This window comes from Rhinopithecus roxellana, chromosome 16, assembly GCF_007565055.1.
Source record: "Rhinopithecus roxellana isolate Shanxi Qingling chromosome 16, ASM756505v1, whole genome shotgun sequence".
NCBI classification, from domain to species: domain Eukaryota; kingdom Metazoa; phylum Chordata; class Mammalia; order Primates; family Cercopithecidae; genus Rhinopithecus; species Rhinopithecus roxellana.
Genome location: NC_044564.1, coordinates 89,396,133 through 89,412,099, shown reverse-complemented (window position 1 = coordinate 89,412,099; position 15,967 = coordinate 89,396,133). Strand labels below are relative to the sequence as shown.

At 45.9% G+C, this 15,967-nt stretch overlaps 3 pseudogenes; 2 read left to right on the top strand and 1 right to left on the bottom strand.

Annotated features, from left to right (window-relative positions):
* Positions 1-1,166: 1,166 nt before the first annotated feature.
* LOC115893897 lies at positions 1,167-10,228 on the bottom strand (annotated as a pseudogene).
* Positions 10,229-10,951: 723 nt separating this feature from the next.
* LOC115893896 lies at positions 10,952-12,001 on the top strand (annotated as a pseudogene).
* Positions 12,002-12,901: 900 nt separating this feature from the next.
* Positions 12,902-15,967, top strand: part of LOC115893875 — a 121,269-nt pseudogene continuing 118,203 nt past the window's right edge.

The window sequence follows — 15,967 nt, the reverse complement described above, 5'->3', positions numbered from 1 at the left end:
ACAGAACATTCTTCTTCTTTTTTTTTTTTTTTTTGGAGACAAGGTCTTGCAATGCTGCCCATGTGGGAGTGCAGTGGCTATTCACAGGTGCAACCACAGGACAGTATGGCTTTAAACTCCTGGGCTCAGGTGATCCTCCTGCCTCAGCCTCCCAAGTATTTGGAATGACAGGCATGCACCACCAGGCCTGACTCAGAACCTTATTCTTAAAGGTGTTATCCAGGAATGTGGGGCAAAGGCATGTGGGGGAAGGGACTTCCGTGCTATAATGAGAGTGGCTAACACTCAGTGAATCCTGTGTATCCGCTGGGGTTCTGAGCAATCTGTATGCATTATCTCATTAAACTCCTCCAGATATATATATATTAGCCAGGAAACAGACAAGAACATTCATAAAACACACAGCATTATTTTAGCTCAGTGTTAACAATGAAAAATAATTCCACTATTGAGGCACAAGTTGCAAATCAGTAACATATTCCTATTGCTGTAGAAAAGGGGGGTTAGTCAGGTGTGTCATATGAGCACTAGAACTTTTCATGGTGTCACAAACCAGTTAGTTGTCTGTCACAAAGAATTTCGACTTCAGGATTTGCATTTCTTCAGAGGACGATGCTGTGGACATTTGTGGTTATGAACTTTTGAGTGGCAATAGACCGAACAGGTCCAGTGTCTGTAAGCTCTGAACAGGCAGCATCACCAGTGAATTACCATTAAACTTGAATGCCAAATGAGGGTGTCTCACTCCACATCCCAGCATCACAACACAACCTCTATAACTTTCTGCACAACTTTACAACGGAGTTGTATTTCAGTGACTATTTTGATGCTGGATTAAACTTTGCAAAGAGTTACACAACATTAGGGTCTATTTTTCCTATCAGTAAGAATTATGCTGAATTTCAAAACCCATCACCACAGTGTTCAGCTTTAAGAAAATTAAACGCACAGTACTCTTGCCAATGTCAATCAAAACCAAAACTTCAGAACGCCAAGTGGTGTTTATGCACCCAGTCTGGATTTTAGATACCAATACCAGCTGTTTATCCCATGAACCATTCTTGCTAGACTGAGGCTGTGAAAAATCGCAAGACGATGTACAATTCTTTTTTTTTTTTAATCTCACAAAGGGATTTTGTGGATGGTACAGGGTGACACTGAACAGATCACGAGGCATGGCAGACATAGTTCTCTCCCTCCCCAGCATCTCCCGCATCTCCCTGGTTTCCCGATGTCCACAGAGACTGTCCCAAAGTCACTGCATGGTGGGAGTGCTGTCTTTATAAGACACTTCATTCATTGTATCCAACTCAGCAATTGCTTCATCAAATGCTGTGTTTACCAGGCTGCAGGCCTTTTCAGGAGAGTTTAGAATCCCATAGCAAAAGGCTGAGAAATTAAGTGCCAGCCCTAGTCGAATTGGGTGTGTAGGCTGCATATATTTCTTACTAATTTCAGATGCTTCCTGGTAAGCCTGCTGGGAATTTATCGGGAGAACCCGCTCCCGATGTTTAACATGGGTTTTTTTCTATTTCCTAAGTGTCTCGGCTGGGTTGAGAAATAAAGGGAAAAAGCACAAGAGAGAGAAATTTAAAGCTGAGTGTCCAGGGAGACATCACATGTTGGCAGGATCCGTGATGTTCCCCGAACCATAAAACCAGCAAGTTTTTATTAGTGATTTTCAAAAGGGGAGGGAGTGCACGAATAGGGCGTGGGTCACAGAGATCACACACTTCACAAGGTAATAAAATATCACAAAGCAAATGCAGGCAGGGCGAGATCACAGGACCATCGGATGAGGAAAAATTAAAATTGCTAATGAAGTTTTGGGCACGCATTGTCATTGATAACATCTTATCAGGAAACAGGGTTTGAGAGCAGGTAACCTGTCTGACCAAAATTTATTAGCTGGGAATTTTCCCATCCTAGTAAGCCTGGGAGCACTATAGGAGACCGGGGCTTATTTCATCCCATCCGCTTCGACCATAAAAGACGGGATGCCTTAAAAAGGGGCTGTCTATAAGCCTACCTTCAGGGCGCATTCTCTTTCTCAGGGATGTTCCTTGCTGAGAAAAAGAATGCAATGATATTTCTCCTATTTGCTTATGAAAGGAATATAGCTCTGTTCCGTCCGGGCTCAGGGGCGGCCAGTTCAAAGTTACCTCTCTTGTTCCCTGAACATCGCTGTTATCCTGTTCTTTTTTTAAAGATACCTAGATTTCATATTCAAACACACATGCTCTACAAACAATTTGTGCAGTTGACACAATCACAGGGTCCTGAGGCAACATTCATCCTCCTCAATTTACAAAGAAGATGATGGGATTAAGAGATTAAAGTAAAGACGGGCATAGGAAATCACAAGGATATTCACTGGGGAAGTGATAAGTGTCTATGAAATCTTCACAGTTTATGTTCAGAGATCACAGTAAAGACAGGTGTAAGAAATTATAAAAGTATTAATTTGGGGAACTAATAAATGTCCATGAAATCTTCACAATTTATGTTCTTCTGCTGCGGCTTCGGCTGGTCCCTCCATTTGGGGTTCCTGACTTCCCGCAACAGGAGTTCAACAGAGTAGTTTGTTTATTGTCTCCAGACAACACCCCAGAAAGATAACTGAAATGATCTCCCTTCATTTTCAAGCAGAACACCTTGCTTTCAGGTTGTGTAGCATGGGGAATAAGAGACCTGCCCAACCGCTCTGGAACCTCATTGCAGATGTCCAGCAGCTCTGCCTCTGTCTTCCACGGTACTCTTTGCCCATCTGCTGCTTCTCATTCCTCCCTGTTCCCTGCTCAGTGTTGGAGATGAGAATCCAGGAAGAATGGCAGGCACCCACCATGTTCTTGTAGGAGGCAGAGGGCAGATTGCTGTCTTCAGTTGGGGGTGCATGCCCCTGTGGCATGGCTGCCTTCCCAGCTGCAGCCACATCATCACCGTCTTGGCTTTCTGTACCAGCCTGCTCAGCGGTCTTGGCTTTCTGTACCAGCACACTTTTTGTCACTTCCAAGCACAGCTCTGAGCATGGTGACCACCACCTTCCCAAACTGACTCCTTAGGCCGCTGCAGTGGCGGTGGCAGTGGCAGCTACCCCAGCTCCAAAATCAGCAGCAGCTGCTCCACTTCCCCAAGACAGCCTCTCTTTGATGAGCTACTATCATGTCTTGCCTGGATCACACCTGTAAAAAAAACTAAATAAAAATGAGCAGAAACAAATGAGCCCCAAGTTGCCAGCTCTCTGGAAAATCCTGAAGACTGCCAGCAGGTGTAATTTCCAGGTGTGAGAAAAATAGAGGTGTCTGAAAAAGGACAGGATGCAGCAATGAGGATGGCGAACTCAAAGAGAGCCAAGGTTTGCCAGAGCGGCCGGTAGCCACAGCAGGGCGAGAGTGTGGGTGGTTCCTGTGTTCCTCTGAGCCCCTGTCTCACCCACAGACCACACAGGATGGTCTGCCTCTAAATTTTAATCTCGAGGTGACCAGAGTGGCATTCGGACATCAGAGCATCGATGGCGGGCTGTTTCCGGCAAACCCCCACACACCCCTGCATCTAACAAGCCCCATGGCTCTGGGCTGATGGTCATTCCTGAGAGTGATCCCAGCTCATCACAGGGAAGGGGTCCACTCTCCATCTGCCCTAGAATAGCTGCCACCTCTTGGGCAGCCCAGGCTGGGAACACTCCGCCAGAGTGGGCGTGTCTGACCGTATCATAGTTTGTCACAGTAGGAACAATTGAACTAGCTTTCCTTGGGCCTTTTTTGGATTTTCAGAAAGGTTAGGACAGTCCAAGGTTTTATTTCCTCCTTTCCCATTTCTTGAATCTGAAATTCAATTCTCCACCCCATGCAGTGTGAATCGTATAATGCAAGCCAACAGCGCCATCTAGTGTACTCATCTCCAACTTCCGCAAAATGTGGCCAGACCTCCCGGACAAGGAGAGGCGCCAGACATGTGCTTTTACCACCTGTCAATCAGACATAAGAAATGTGAGGGGAGACGGGAGGATCGCTTGAGCCAGGGAGGTCAAGGCTGCAGTGAGCCATGATTATGCCACTGCACTCCAGCCTGGACGACAGAGTGAGACCTGGTCTGGAAAAAAAAGAAAAGAAAGAAGAGAAGCATGAGGACCTAATTCATTTTTCAGTGTTAGAATAAATTACATTTGTTTTCTGATAAAATTGCACATAACCCTTGAGCTACATACGCCCCATGTACCCTTTGTTTCCACGGTTAGCACGAGTGGTGGCGAACCGTGCCTGTTCCGTCCTGAGGCACATCAGGCATCCCCCAGAGCCCCCAGTTCCAGGAGGTGGGTCCCAGGGGCCATGCACAAGATCTGAGCTCTGAGAGAGAAAATCCCCCTGGGGAAGATCACGATTGACCCCAGATCACCATCGCGCTCAGCTCAGAACACATTTGAGAGTTCAAGGAGGCACTTTGGGCTAAAGTGAAAGATCCATACTGGAGCCAGATCAAGTCGAAGAGGGATTTTTGTGTCAAGATCCAAGCATGCCTCACTGGGCCTGGCGATACTGCTCTGAAGTTATGTTCACTTTCTTATCTCCATGTGCTGGCTTTACTTCTCTTTCTTTGTCTCTTGGCTGGCTGAATTTCTGTGCTTCCTGGGCCACAAAGGAGAGCTGGCTTTCCACAGCTCCTGGGTTCCCCAGGGCTCTGTTCTAGGACGTGAACCCAGGGGCATGAGCAGGGAGATAATAGCAAACAGCACGATGTTAGGTACCCAGTGCACTGCGGAACTCAGCAGAGTGCTAGTCCAGTCTGTTTTCTCTCTCCTTTTACCCCTTAGAGACTCCCACTCCTGGGAACATCACACACCAGGGCCTGTCAGGGGGTAGGAAAAAGGGGGAAAGAGAGCATTAAGACAAATACCTAATGCCTGTGGGGCTAAAACCTAGACGATGGGTTGACAGGTACAGCAAACCACCATGGCACATGTATACCTATATAACAAACCTGCATGTTCAGCACATGTATCCCAGAACTTAAAGGAAAAAAAGAAAACAAACGAAAAAAAAGACCCGCTCCTGCCATAAAGAGTTCCTGCAGTCCACAGGAGTGTAAAGTTGGCGCTTCCTCCGTCCTCTGAGTTTTCCTTTCCTCAGTACCGACTTCATTTATTCCTAAGGCCACTGGGCTTCCCCATCAGAGGGGAAGGTGACCACTCTGATACCAGATCCAACGCCTCCAAACTCTTGAACCCCCACAAAAAGGAAAGATGGCCAGAAGGCAAGTGGAAAGCAGGCTTCTTTGGATGCTCCTCAGTTTTACAGAAATCTTTTTGTTTTTTCTTTTTTTTCTTTTTCTTTTTTTTTTTTTTTTTTTTTTTGAGATGGAGTCTCCCTCCATCGCCCAGGCTGGAGTGCAGTGGCTTTGATCTCAGCTCAATGCAAGCTCCGCCTCCCAGGTTCACACCATTCTTCTGCCTCAGCTTCCTGAGTAGCTGGGACTACAGGTGCCCACCACCATGCCTGGCTAATTTTTTGTATTTTTAGTAGACACAGGGTTTCACTGTGTTAGCCAGAGTGGTCTCCATCTCCTGACCTCATGATCCCCCCACCTCTGGCCTCCCAAAGTGCTGGGATCACAGGCGTGAGACACTGCGCCCAGCCCAGAAATCTTATTTTTAAATAATATTTCACATTAATCTGAAAGCATAGACTTATAAAGCATCAGGAGAATCATAAGATTTTTCTTACTTTGAAAACTAAAAACAGGCAACATACAAAACTGGCCAATCAGAGGAGGCTTAAAGAAACTAAATACATCCTGGTTACAGACAAAAAGAATCCCCAAAGTATCTCTCTCTTTCTGGCCTGAGGGGAAGGAAAATGAGCCCCTACAGGTGAGAAAGAGGAGGATGAATTCCCTACTATATTTCTGGTTTCCTTTCTTTATAACCTAAGCAATACTGTGGTGGTGATTCAGTAGTTGCAGCTGGGCTAAGAGCAACAGCTCCCAACAGGAAGCACCTCCAACTCTGAAGGAAGGAAATTCTTCTCTCTAACCCGAGAATCTATGGTTCCAGGAGGTGGGAGTGAATCTTCACTGCTCGCTTTCTCTGTGTGCTTGTGCCACATGGCTCTGAACCAACAATAGAACTATAACCCATTGGAGGAATTTGCGTACTGAATCTGACCTAGCTGATTGCTGTTTAAAGCAACAGCAAAGGAAATTGTCCTGATGCTTTAAACAAAACCCAGAGTCTCATAAGATGATATCCAAAATATCCAAGATATAATCCAAAATGATTCAGCATATAATGAACAAGGAAAATCTCAACCTGCAAATGAAAACAGTTACACTTCAGAACTAAAAATATAAATACTGAAATTAAAAATTCACAAGATGATCTCAACAGCAGAATAGAAATGACAAAGGAAAAAGTCCACGAACTTAAAGATAGATCAATAAAAAGTGTTCAATATAAACAACAGAGAAGAAAAACGATTGAAGAAAAATGAGCACAGCCTTAAGGATCTGTGTAACAATACAAAAAAGCCTAACATTTGTGTCACTGAAGTTCTACAGAGAGAAGCATATGAACAGAGTAAAAAATATATGAAGCCATGCGTCTCTTAATGACAGTAATGCATTCTGAGACATGTGTCATTAGGCAATTTCATCACTGTGTGAACCACAGAGTGCACTTCCGCAAACCTAGGTGATAAAGCCAACTACACACCTATGCTACATGGTATATCCTATAGCTCTGAGGCCACATGCCTGCATAGCATGTTACTACATAGAATACTGCCGGCAATTGTATTACAGTGGTAAGTGCTTGTATATCCAAACATATCTAAACAGAGAAAAGGTGTAGTAAAAATATGGTAGAAAAGACAAAAAATGGTACACCTACATAGGGCACTTACCATGAATGGAGCTTGCAGAACTGGAAGTTGCTCTGGGTGAGCCAATGTGTGAGTGGTGAGTAAATATGAAGGCCTAGGACATTAATGTACACTACTGCTGACTTTATAAACACAGTACCCTTGGACTACACTAAATTTATTTATTTATTTATTTTTATTCAGGCTGGGTTAAAAAAATTGACAAAACCATTAATGGAAGTCCCCAAGTACTGGGAAAGTGTTTCAGGAAGTGCAAGCATATGATAGTTAAAAGATATGGCAGTGTGGACAGAAAGATCGGTTAGGTGCCTAAGATTTTTATGATAAAGTGTAAGAAGTTGCAACATATGAGCAGTGATTTCATGACTTGCACCTTGATGTTATACCTTAAAGTGGAGTGGAGAGAAAAGTTATTGGGTTAAAAAAAGTCCAAGAACCATGAGTCACTTTCCAAGAATTATCACACTGCCCATGGGGAGCAGTGATTAGAAGCCCGCGGCTACAGGAAGGGAAAGGACTATGATGGACATCGGTAGAGTCGTGTTGCGTGGTGGCAGGAGTATCAAAGTCAAAGGCGTGTAACAAGGGAGAAGCGAGTGGAAGGGGGGAACACAGATCAGAAGGGCACTGACACCACCAATAAGCTCGAAAGGAGAAGGGAAAAGGACTGTCTTCCCCTAATTCCACATGTGACCCAGGTGTCACATATACATTACCATGTAGGGAAAAATCAACGGCTACGCACACCTTCTTCTTTAACTGTATAATAAAACAATACATTTTCTTTTCTTTTCTTTTCTTTTAGTCTTTTTTTTAAGACAGACTCTCGCTCTGTCACCCAGGCTAGAGTGCAGTGGGATGATCTGGGCTCACTGCAACCTCCGTCTCCCAGGTTCAAGACAGTCTTCTGCCTCAGCTTCCCAAGTATCTGGGACCATAGGCGCATGCCACCATGCCTGGCTAATTTTTGTACTTTTAGTAGAGACGGGGGTTTCACCATATTGGCCAGGCTGGTCTTGAACTCCTAACCTGTGGATCCGCCCACCTCGGCCTCCCAAAGTGCTGGGATTACAGGTGTGAGCATTTCACCAGCAAATTGTATGAAACACTTAAGGAAGAAAAGGTAACAATTATTTACAATCGCTACCAGAAAACAGAAGCAAAAGGAACATATCCCAATTCATTCTATGAAGTTCTTATACTAAAAGCAGAAAAAGACATTTAAAGAAAAACAAATGTTCAGACAAGTATCTCTCATCAAAAATTCTCGACAAAATATTAGTATGCTGAATCTAACAATACATTGTTGAATTACACACCAAGAACAAGTGAGATTTATTCCAGGTATGCAAGCCTGCCTTAGCACAAAATAGTTAAGGCAATCTATCACATAACTAGCTAAAGAAGAAAAGTTATTTGATTGTATTAATAGATCAAGAAAGCATTTTATAGAATCCAAAGCCCATACATGGTTAAAACCCTCAGCAAATTAGAAATAGAAGGGAAATTCCTCAACTGATAAAGAACATATACCAAAAGAACACACCACAGACAATATCATACATAATGTGAAAAATGGGATGTTTTACACAAAAGATAAGAAGCAAGGAAAGGTTATCCCCTCTCACTGCTCCTATTCAACATCATACTAAAATCCTAGCTAATGCAACAAGACAAGAAAATAAAATAAAAAGCATACGGATTGGAAAGGGAGCATTAAAATGTCCTTTACTCACTGATAAATTGATTTTCTATGTAGAAAATCTCAAAGTATCAGCCAAAACCCCTTCTGGATTATAGCAAGGTTGCACAGTATAAGGTTAATATACAAAATCAATTGCTGTCCTACATCCAGCAATGAACGATGAGAATTTGAAATTAAAAGCCCAATACCATTTTCATTAGCATCAAGAAAATGAAACAGACACAATCTAGCAAAATATGGGCAGGCTCTGTGTGAGGAAAACTATAAAATCTGTTGAGAGGAATTAAAGATCTAAATAAATGAAGAGATATTGTGTTCACAAAATAAGACTCAGTGTTGTTAAGATGTCAGTTCTCTTCAATGCGATTTATAAATTCAATACAACTCTGGTGAAAACATGAACAAATTATTGTGTGGAAATTGACAAACCAATTCTAAAGTTTATATAGAAAGACAAACTAACCAATATAGCCAACAATATTGTAGGAGAGGAACAAAGTTCAAGGACTTGCAAAGTGATCAATGGAACAGAATAGAGAACTCAGAAATAAGAGCCCACAAACACAGTCAATTGATCTTTTACAAAAAGTTAAAGGCAGTTCAAAGGAGAAAGGGTAGCTTTTTCAAAAGCAGTGATGAATCCATTGCATGTCTGTATATATGTATATGCAAAAAAAAAAAAAAGAAGAATTGAGATACAGACCTTGCTCCTCAAAAATTAACTCAGAGGACACATGTTTAAGTTAATAATATTTAAAATTGTCAAACCATAATCGCATACATTTGTGGACTACAATGTGATGCTTGCATATGTGTATAAAACAAGGAATGACTACATTAAGGATAAAATATCCATCACCTCAATTTTATTTTTTGTGGTTAGACATTTGAAATTTACCTTTTGTTATTTTGAAATATACAGTACATTATTATTGACTATAGTCATACTGCTGTGCAATAGATTTCAAAATGCATTTCTCCTGCTTAACTGAATCTTTGCACCTGTGAACAACTTCCCATTTTTCTCTCCAGCAACACAGCCTCCGGTAATCATCATTCTACTCCTACTTTTATGAGTTCAATTTTTAGACCTAAATTTAAATCCAAACGCTGTAAAACTTCTGTAAAATAACAAAAGGAATAGATATTTAGGTAACTTTGGGTTTGGCAATTACTTTGTAGATACATCACTAAAGTACATAAAAGACAAATTTCTACCATGAAAGAAGATATTGGAAAAGAAAAAAAGAAAGAAGATATATTGATATGACTTCGTTACAATTAAAAACTTTGCTCTGGGAAAGGAAATATTAAGAGAATGGAGAAACAAGCCACAGACAGGGAGAAAATATTTGCCAAACACCTGTCTGGCATCCAGACCATTAAAAACCACTTACAACTCAACAATAAGAAATCAAACAAACCGATTAGTAAATGGACAAAAGATCTAAAAAGGCTCCCATCAGAGATGGCATATAGAAGGGGGAAAGCTTATGAAAAGATGTTCGCCTTCCCAGGGCTTTTCCCTCCCTGCGGCCGTCTCTCCCCCACACACCCTCCGCTGCAGCGAGAGTGGGAGCGGGTCAGGAGCGCTGAGCGGTGATGATGACGCGCTGTCTCTCTGGCGAGGCGTGAGATTTAAGCGCATTACAAGCCGTGGGTCCCGGGGAATTCCGAGAGGCTGCGCTTGGGGCCCAGACTGACCCGCCCCTCTCATGGTCCCGGCCCGCTGCCCTGCAGAGCCCGCCTTACTCTTCCTCTCCCCAGGCCTGCTGGCCGCGGCAGGCCTTGGCTCCCCTGAGCCTGGTGGGCCCACAAGGAGCTGCGTCCAGGAGGAGCCGCTGCCAGGGAACAAGCTGCCCGCGGGCCCTGGGGAGAATCGCCCGTCCGATGAGCTCGGCTGAGCGTGCACGCAGTGTCGAAATCAAGGACGCCTGGATGCTTTTCGTGGCAGAGTGACAAAGGTTTAACAACAAGAAGGGGAGCAGGGGTCAAGACAAGAAGTTGAAGTTCTGCCTGCCAGGACCCCCGGGTCCCAGCATCCCACCCGAGGCGCCGCTGCAGGAATTCCAGCTGCTGCTGAAAGGTGCGGTGAGGCAGGGCCAGCGTGCGGGACCCTGAGCCCTGCATGCCAGTCTTCGCGGGGCCGATCGCTGCGAGCCTCGCTCAAGTCCAGCCGCCTCCAGGGAGGACAATGTCGACGAGACGCGGGACGTGAGGGCAGTGCTGGCCGCACCCCTGGTCCTGGGGCCGCAGGAGCCGTGCGAGGAGGCCGCCTTCCACTGCCTCCTGCGCCGGGACGGGTTGCTGCAGGGGTGCAGCTGCAGGAGCTCCGCACCTGCTGCTTCTCCGACGCCAGGGCGCCGCCAGGATGACAGGTGCGGGAGGCTGCGGCTGTGGGCAGATGCGGCTTCCAGCCCCAGGTCCCGGCGGCCTCTGGCTTCCCAGCCCGCTGTCCCGTGGGCAAGAAGATGAAGAAAGCCACCCCATCAGCAGGTCAGCTGCCCCGCCTGGCAGCACAGCCGGACAAGGCAACCCGAAGTTCATCCTCTGAGGTGACTTCGTGCGGGCAGCGGGCCTGTGCGCCAGAGGCCGGCTCCTGGGGCCCAGAGGCGCCACAGCGCGAGGAGGCACCCGCCTCCCAGCGATTTCACCCTCCGGCCCGCCCGGCCCGAGAGGTGTCCCAGTGGCTGCGGACAAGCCAGCATTCTGCTCGGCGGCGGCTGCAAAGGGGCGAGAACTGAGAACCCCCGCTGAACCCCATTCGGGGTGACCGCCAAGTGCCCATGCCAGCGACCCCGATCTCCCTCCGGTGGAGGAGTGGGGCGGGAGGCACGGCCGGGGAGCCTCAGGCTGGGCGCGCTGGCGATCCCGAGGCAGACCAGGTCATGCACCTCCAGCCCGCCTGGGCACCCAAGCTACAGCCGGCTTCTGTGTGCAGGCAGCAGCCTCCAGGCAATCCCCGAGCCCGCCCGCACTCCCCATGTCTCAGAACCGGGGCCAGACGTCCCAGTGGCTGCGGCCAAGCCAGGCGGTCTGCCCTGCAGCGGCAGCACAGGGGCAGGAACCGGCCCTCAGCCCCATCCCGGTGGCTGCAGAGGGCCCCCGGCTAGAGGTTCCGAGCTCCAGCACAGCAGGAGCCGCGCGGGGGCAGGGCCTGGTGGGCTCTCAGGCCAGGTGCACTCGCGATCCAGAGGCCGCCCAGGCCATGCTCCACCACCTGGGCGCCCAAGCTGCAGGCGCCCTCTACCTGCTGGCGACAGCTGCCTGGCAACTCCCAAGCTGGTTGGCGCTCCCAGCCTCGCAGAACCGGGGCTAGAAGTCGCCTTGTCTGCTGCCAAGTCAGGCGGTTTGCCGGCGGCGGCTGCACCAGGGCGGGAACCGGACCCCAACCCCATCCCTGGTGGCTGCGGAGGGCTCCTGTCAGCGGCCCGGATCTCTCTTCGGAGAAGGAGCGGGGCAGGAATCACGGCCACGCGGACCCTCAGGCCGCACGGGCTTCCCGCCTGCGATTCCCGGACGTCCCGCGCGAGCCTAGGAGTACCCGCAAGCCAGCGGCGCCTGCGCTCGAGCTGCAGCCGGCCCCTTCCGGCCACGCGGGCTTAGGAGCGGCTTCCGGAGTCTCCGCGGGCGCTGAGCTGCAGGCGCGCGCCTAATGGCTCCGCGGGGCTCACGCCGTCTGAGAGGTCGGAGGGCTGAGCTGCGGGCGCCCGCCTAATGGCTTCGCGGGGCTCGCTCGGTCTGAGAGGTGGGAGGGCTGAGCTGCAGGCGCGCGCCTAACGGCTTCGCGGGGCTCGCTTGGTCTTAGAGGTCGGAGCGCGGAGCTGCAGGCGCGCGCCTAACGGCTTCGCGGGGCTCGCTCGGTCTGAGAGGTCGGAGCGCGGAGCTGCAGCCGCGCGCCTAAGGGCTTCGCGGGGCTCACTTGGCCTGAGAGGTCGGAGCGCGGAGCTGCAGGCGCGCGCCTAACGGCTTTGCAGGGCTCGCTGGGTCTGAGAGGTCTGAGCGCTGAACTGCAGGCACGCGCCTAAGGGCTTCGCGGGGCTCCCGCGGTCTGAGAGGTCGGAGCGCTGAACTGCAGGCGCGCGCCTAACGGCTTCGCTGGGGCTCGCTGGGTCTGAGAGGTTGGAGGCTGCGAGTGTGGCTGCTGAAGGCTGTGGTGGACCGGGCTGGATCGCGGATTCTGAGCTACATCGCGGGTTTGGGGGTGGATCTTGGATTTGGGGGTGGATCGCAGGTTGGTGGGGGGATCGCGGATTTGGGACTGGGTGGGGGTGGAAAGGCCACGGGGAGCCGCGGGGGCTCAGGAGCGGGTGGTGGGCGTCTGAGAAGTTGCCACCATGAGGAAGCTCTTCAGCTTCGGGAGACGTCTGGGCCAGGCGCTCCTGAGCTCCAGGGACAAAGAGTACGCGGGTCGCGGGTACCACACCCGGGACTGGGAACTGCGGAAAATCCACAGGGCGGCCTTCAAGGGCGACGCGGCGGAGGTAGAGCGCTGCCTGACGCGCAGGTTCTGGGACGTGGACGCCCGCGACAGAAAGGACAGGTAGGTGGGGCTCAGCCCGCGGTGGGAGGGGGACCCTAGGCCCGGCTTCCCCGCAGCTCCTGAGGCGGGGGCCTTGGAGGGCGCCGGGACCCTCGGAGCGGAGGAGCCAAACGGAGCCTCAGCTGCTTTCCATCGCTGGCAATTCCCCGCCTGCAGCGCTTGGTGGAGAATCTGAGTGATTTAACTCTCGAAGTTAAGCGTATACACGTGTAAAACATGGGGTCATATGCATGATAGGGAGGTGCCTAATGAGAACTCGTTCCCATGTCAAAAATACCAGGAGCCATTTTCAGTAGGCGAAGGTTCTCAGATAAAACCCTGTGTGGGTTTCACATCCGAATCCACCTGGGTAGATAGGTTCTTTACTGCGGCTTCTCAGAGGGACACTTGGAAGTGGGACGTGGGTTCCTTGAATGGGAAGACTCAGTTTTCTCAAAATGTGAGCTCTTAATATGTTTATCAGTTTTACATAAACCGAATGAAAATATCAAGGTTTTATGATTTGTGCATGACACTTGCTGTCTGTCTTACTATTGTGATGACTTTTAAAAATGTTTATAATGGAGTGAAAAGACTTGCTCCTCTAGATATCAAAATGTGCAATTAATTCCCACAATTAATTGTTTACTAACAGCTGAAAACACAAATGGAACAGAATAGGAAATCCAAAAACACTGAAATATATGCAAGATACATGCATAGGGATTGATAATGGTGACATTTCAGATGAATAGGAAAGGATGAGTTATTAATAAATGCCTGCTGTGTGAAGAAAACTAATGAAACTTTATGTCACAAAAATGAGTTCCTGATGGAATACAGACTGAAATTTTTACATATGCAAAATGAGAAACGTACCAGAACAAAACACAGACTTATTTATACAGGTACATTTCACGTTAACAAAGGCCTTCCTAAGAATGACCTCGCAAACAGGCATTCTGAAAGTTGATTTAGCAAACTAAAAATTAAAATCCCTTGTGTATCAGAAAAAAATTAGCAAAAGATAACACACTTGAAAAAATTTACTATATATATTTTTACTGGTATATAAAAATATATATTCAACTGAAAAGTGTATCTTCATCCTACAGAGAATTCTTTATAATGTATTTTATGATTATATATATAACATATTTACTGATTATATATAACAAATTGTATATATTACGAATATGTTATATATATATATCAGTTATATATATACAGATAAAAAGCACATCTTTATTTTACAGGGAATTCTTTCCAATCAAATCCACAAGAAAACTCTAAAAGTGAGCAAAGTACTTTTTTGCAGATCCACAAGTTACTTACGTACATAGGAAAAAATCCTTAGTGTTTCTCCTAAGAGAAGTTGAAAGAGGAATGAGACTGTTTTCTATCCACAATGTTTGTGAGAATAAAGAGCAGTGGTACTTATACTGCTGCTTGAAGTTTAAGTTGCTGATGACTTTTCAAGTGGATAATTTGGAGATAATTACCACATTTTAAAAATGTATATGCCCTTTACCCATCAATTCCATTGTATTAAAATACCGTTAGAAAATAGAGATACATGCACTTTGTTTTTCTCAGCATTTATGTTAAGAACCCATAGAATGGATATGTGGCCATTGAAGGTGGCAGTAGGTCGAGAAGTATGTTGATGTGTGAAGATGTATTTTGTTATAGCCGGTGAGGAAAAAAAATCAGTTTGCTTGCACATACACACAAACATACTATAGTCTTGTGTTAGCCAAAATTATGTACAAAATAGGATAAAATTTGTAACTTCTGAGCATTTGTACTTTAAAGTCTTTTGTTCCTTTTTCTTACCTTTGATTTCTGAAGTGAGCATTTATGAAACTTCTAATAAAAATTTATTAATGGAATAATATTTGGGAAGAGAGAAATATGAATCTTGTACAGATAAAAATAATTTCTCACTATTTTATATTATTGAGAGTTATCTTGTTTGAACTTTTGGCTTCAGAAATAAGGGAATCTTTTCATCTGTGCTTGCAGATTTTATTGTGTATATATTTTTTATGTATATGTTTTTCTTATGTATAGATTCATTACATATATGCATATGCAAACAATGATAGATTAATCATTTCATTATAGTTGTAGTCTTATAAAAATAACAAACAGCAAATATTATTACTATCACAAAAATATTGGTTTATAGAAGTTGTATTTAAAAATACTGGGCTCCCCAACTGTATTCTATCAATCCATTTATTCATCAAACATAGCCCGAAAACCTGTTATGTAGCAGACATTTTGCACTATCTCTCAGGACCCTTCCATACTTAAAGCCTTTATGTTTACCTGTTGTACCTGAGCAAGATGAGAGATTTAAAATGGGAATAGTAGGACTTAATCTCACTGAAGCTTTTCCTCCCACCTTTCAAGCAAAAGCATTTCTGAAGGTAGAAAACAGTAAGAGATAACCTTTAACTGCCCTTTTGAAAATTTATCAGTCTTAAATTCTAATATTAATAATTGGAAAGTCTGATTTGCATATATTCTGTAAATCCAAGTGTTGACTGAAATGAGCCATACCTGTTCATCTCAATCATTAGTTTTCTTTATCTTCATGTTTTTAAAAATCAAAGTAAGAAGTAATTTGTTTAAAAAATATGTTGTTACTTCAGTGATTGTTCCCCGTGGTACTTTTAGGAATTAAAATGTATTTAAGTGTCAGTTAGATGCGTAGAACTGCCCTAGACCTGCTGTGTATACCATATTCTACTTAATGTAAGGCCTCATGGATTGTGAATACCCTACTATTTTCTATATTAATGAGATGATTTTTTAAATGCTACCAATTATAAAAAATTATGAATTATAAATGCCATT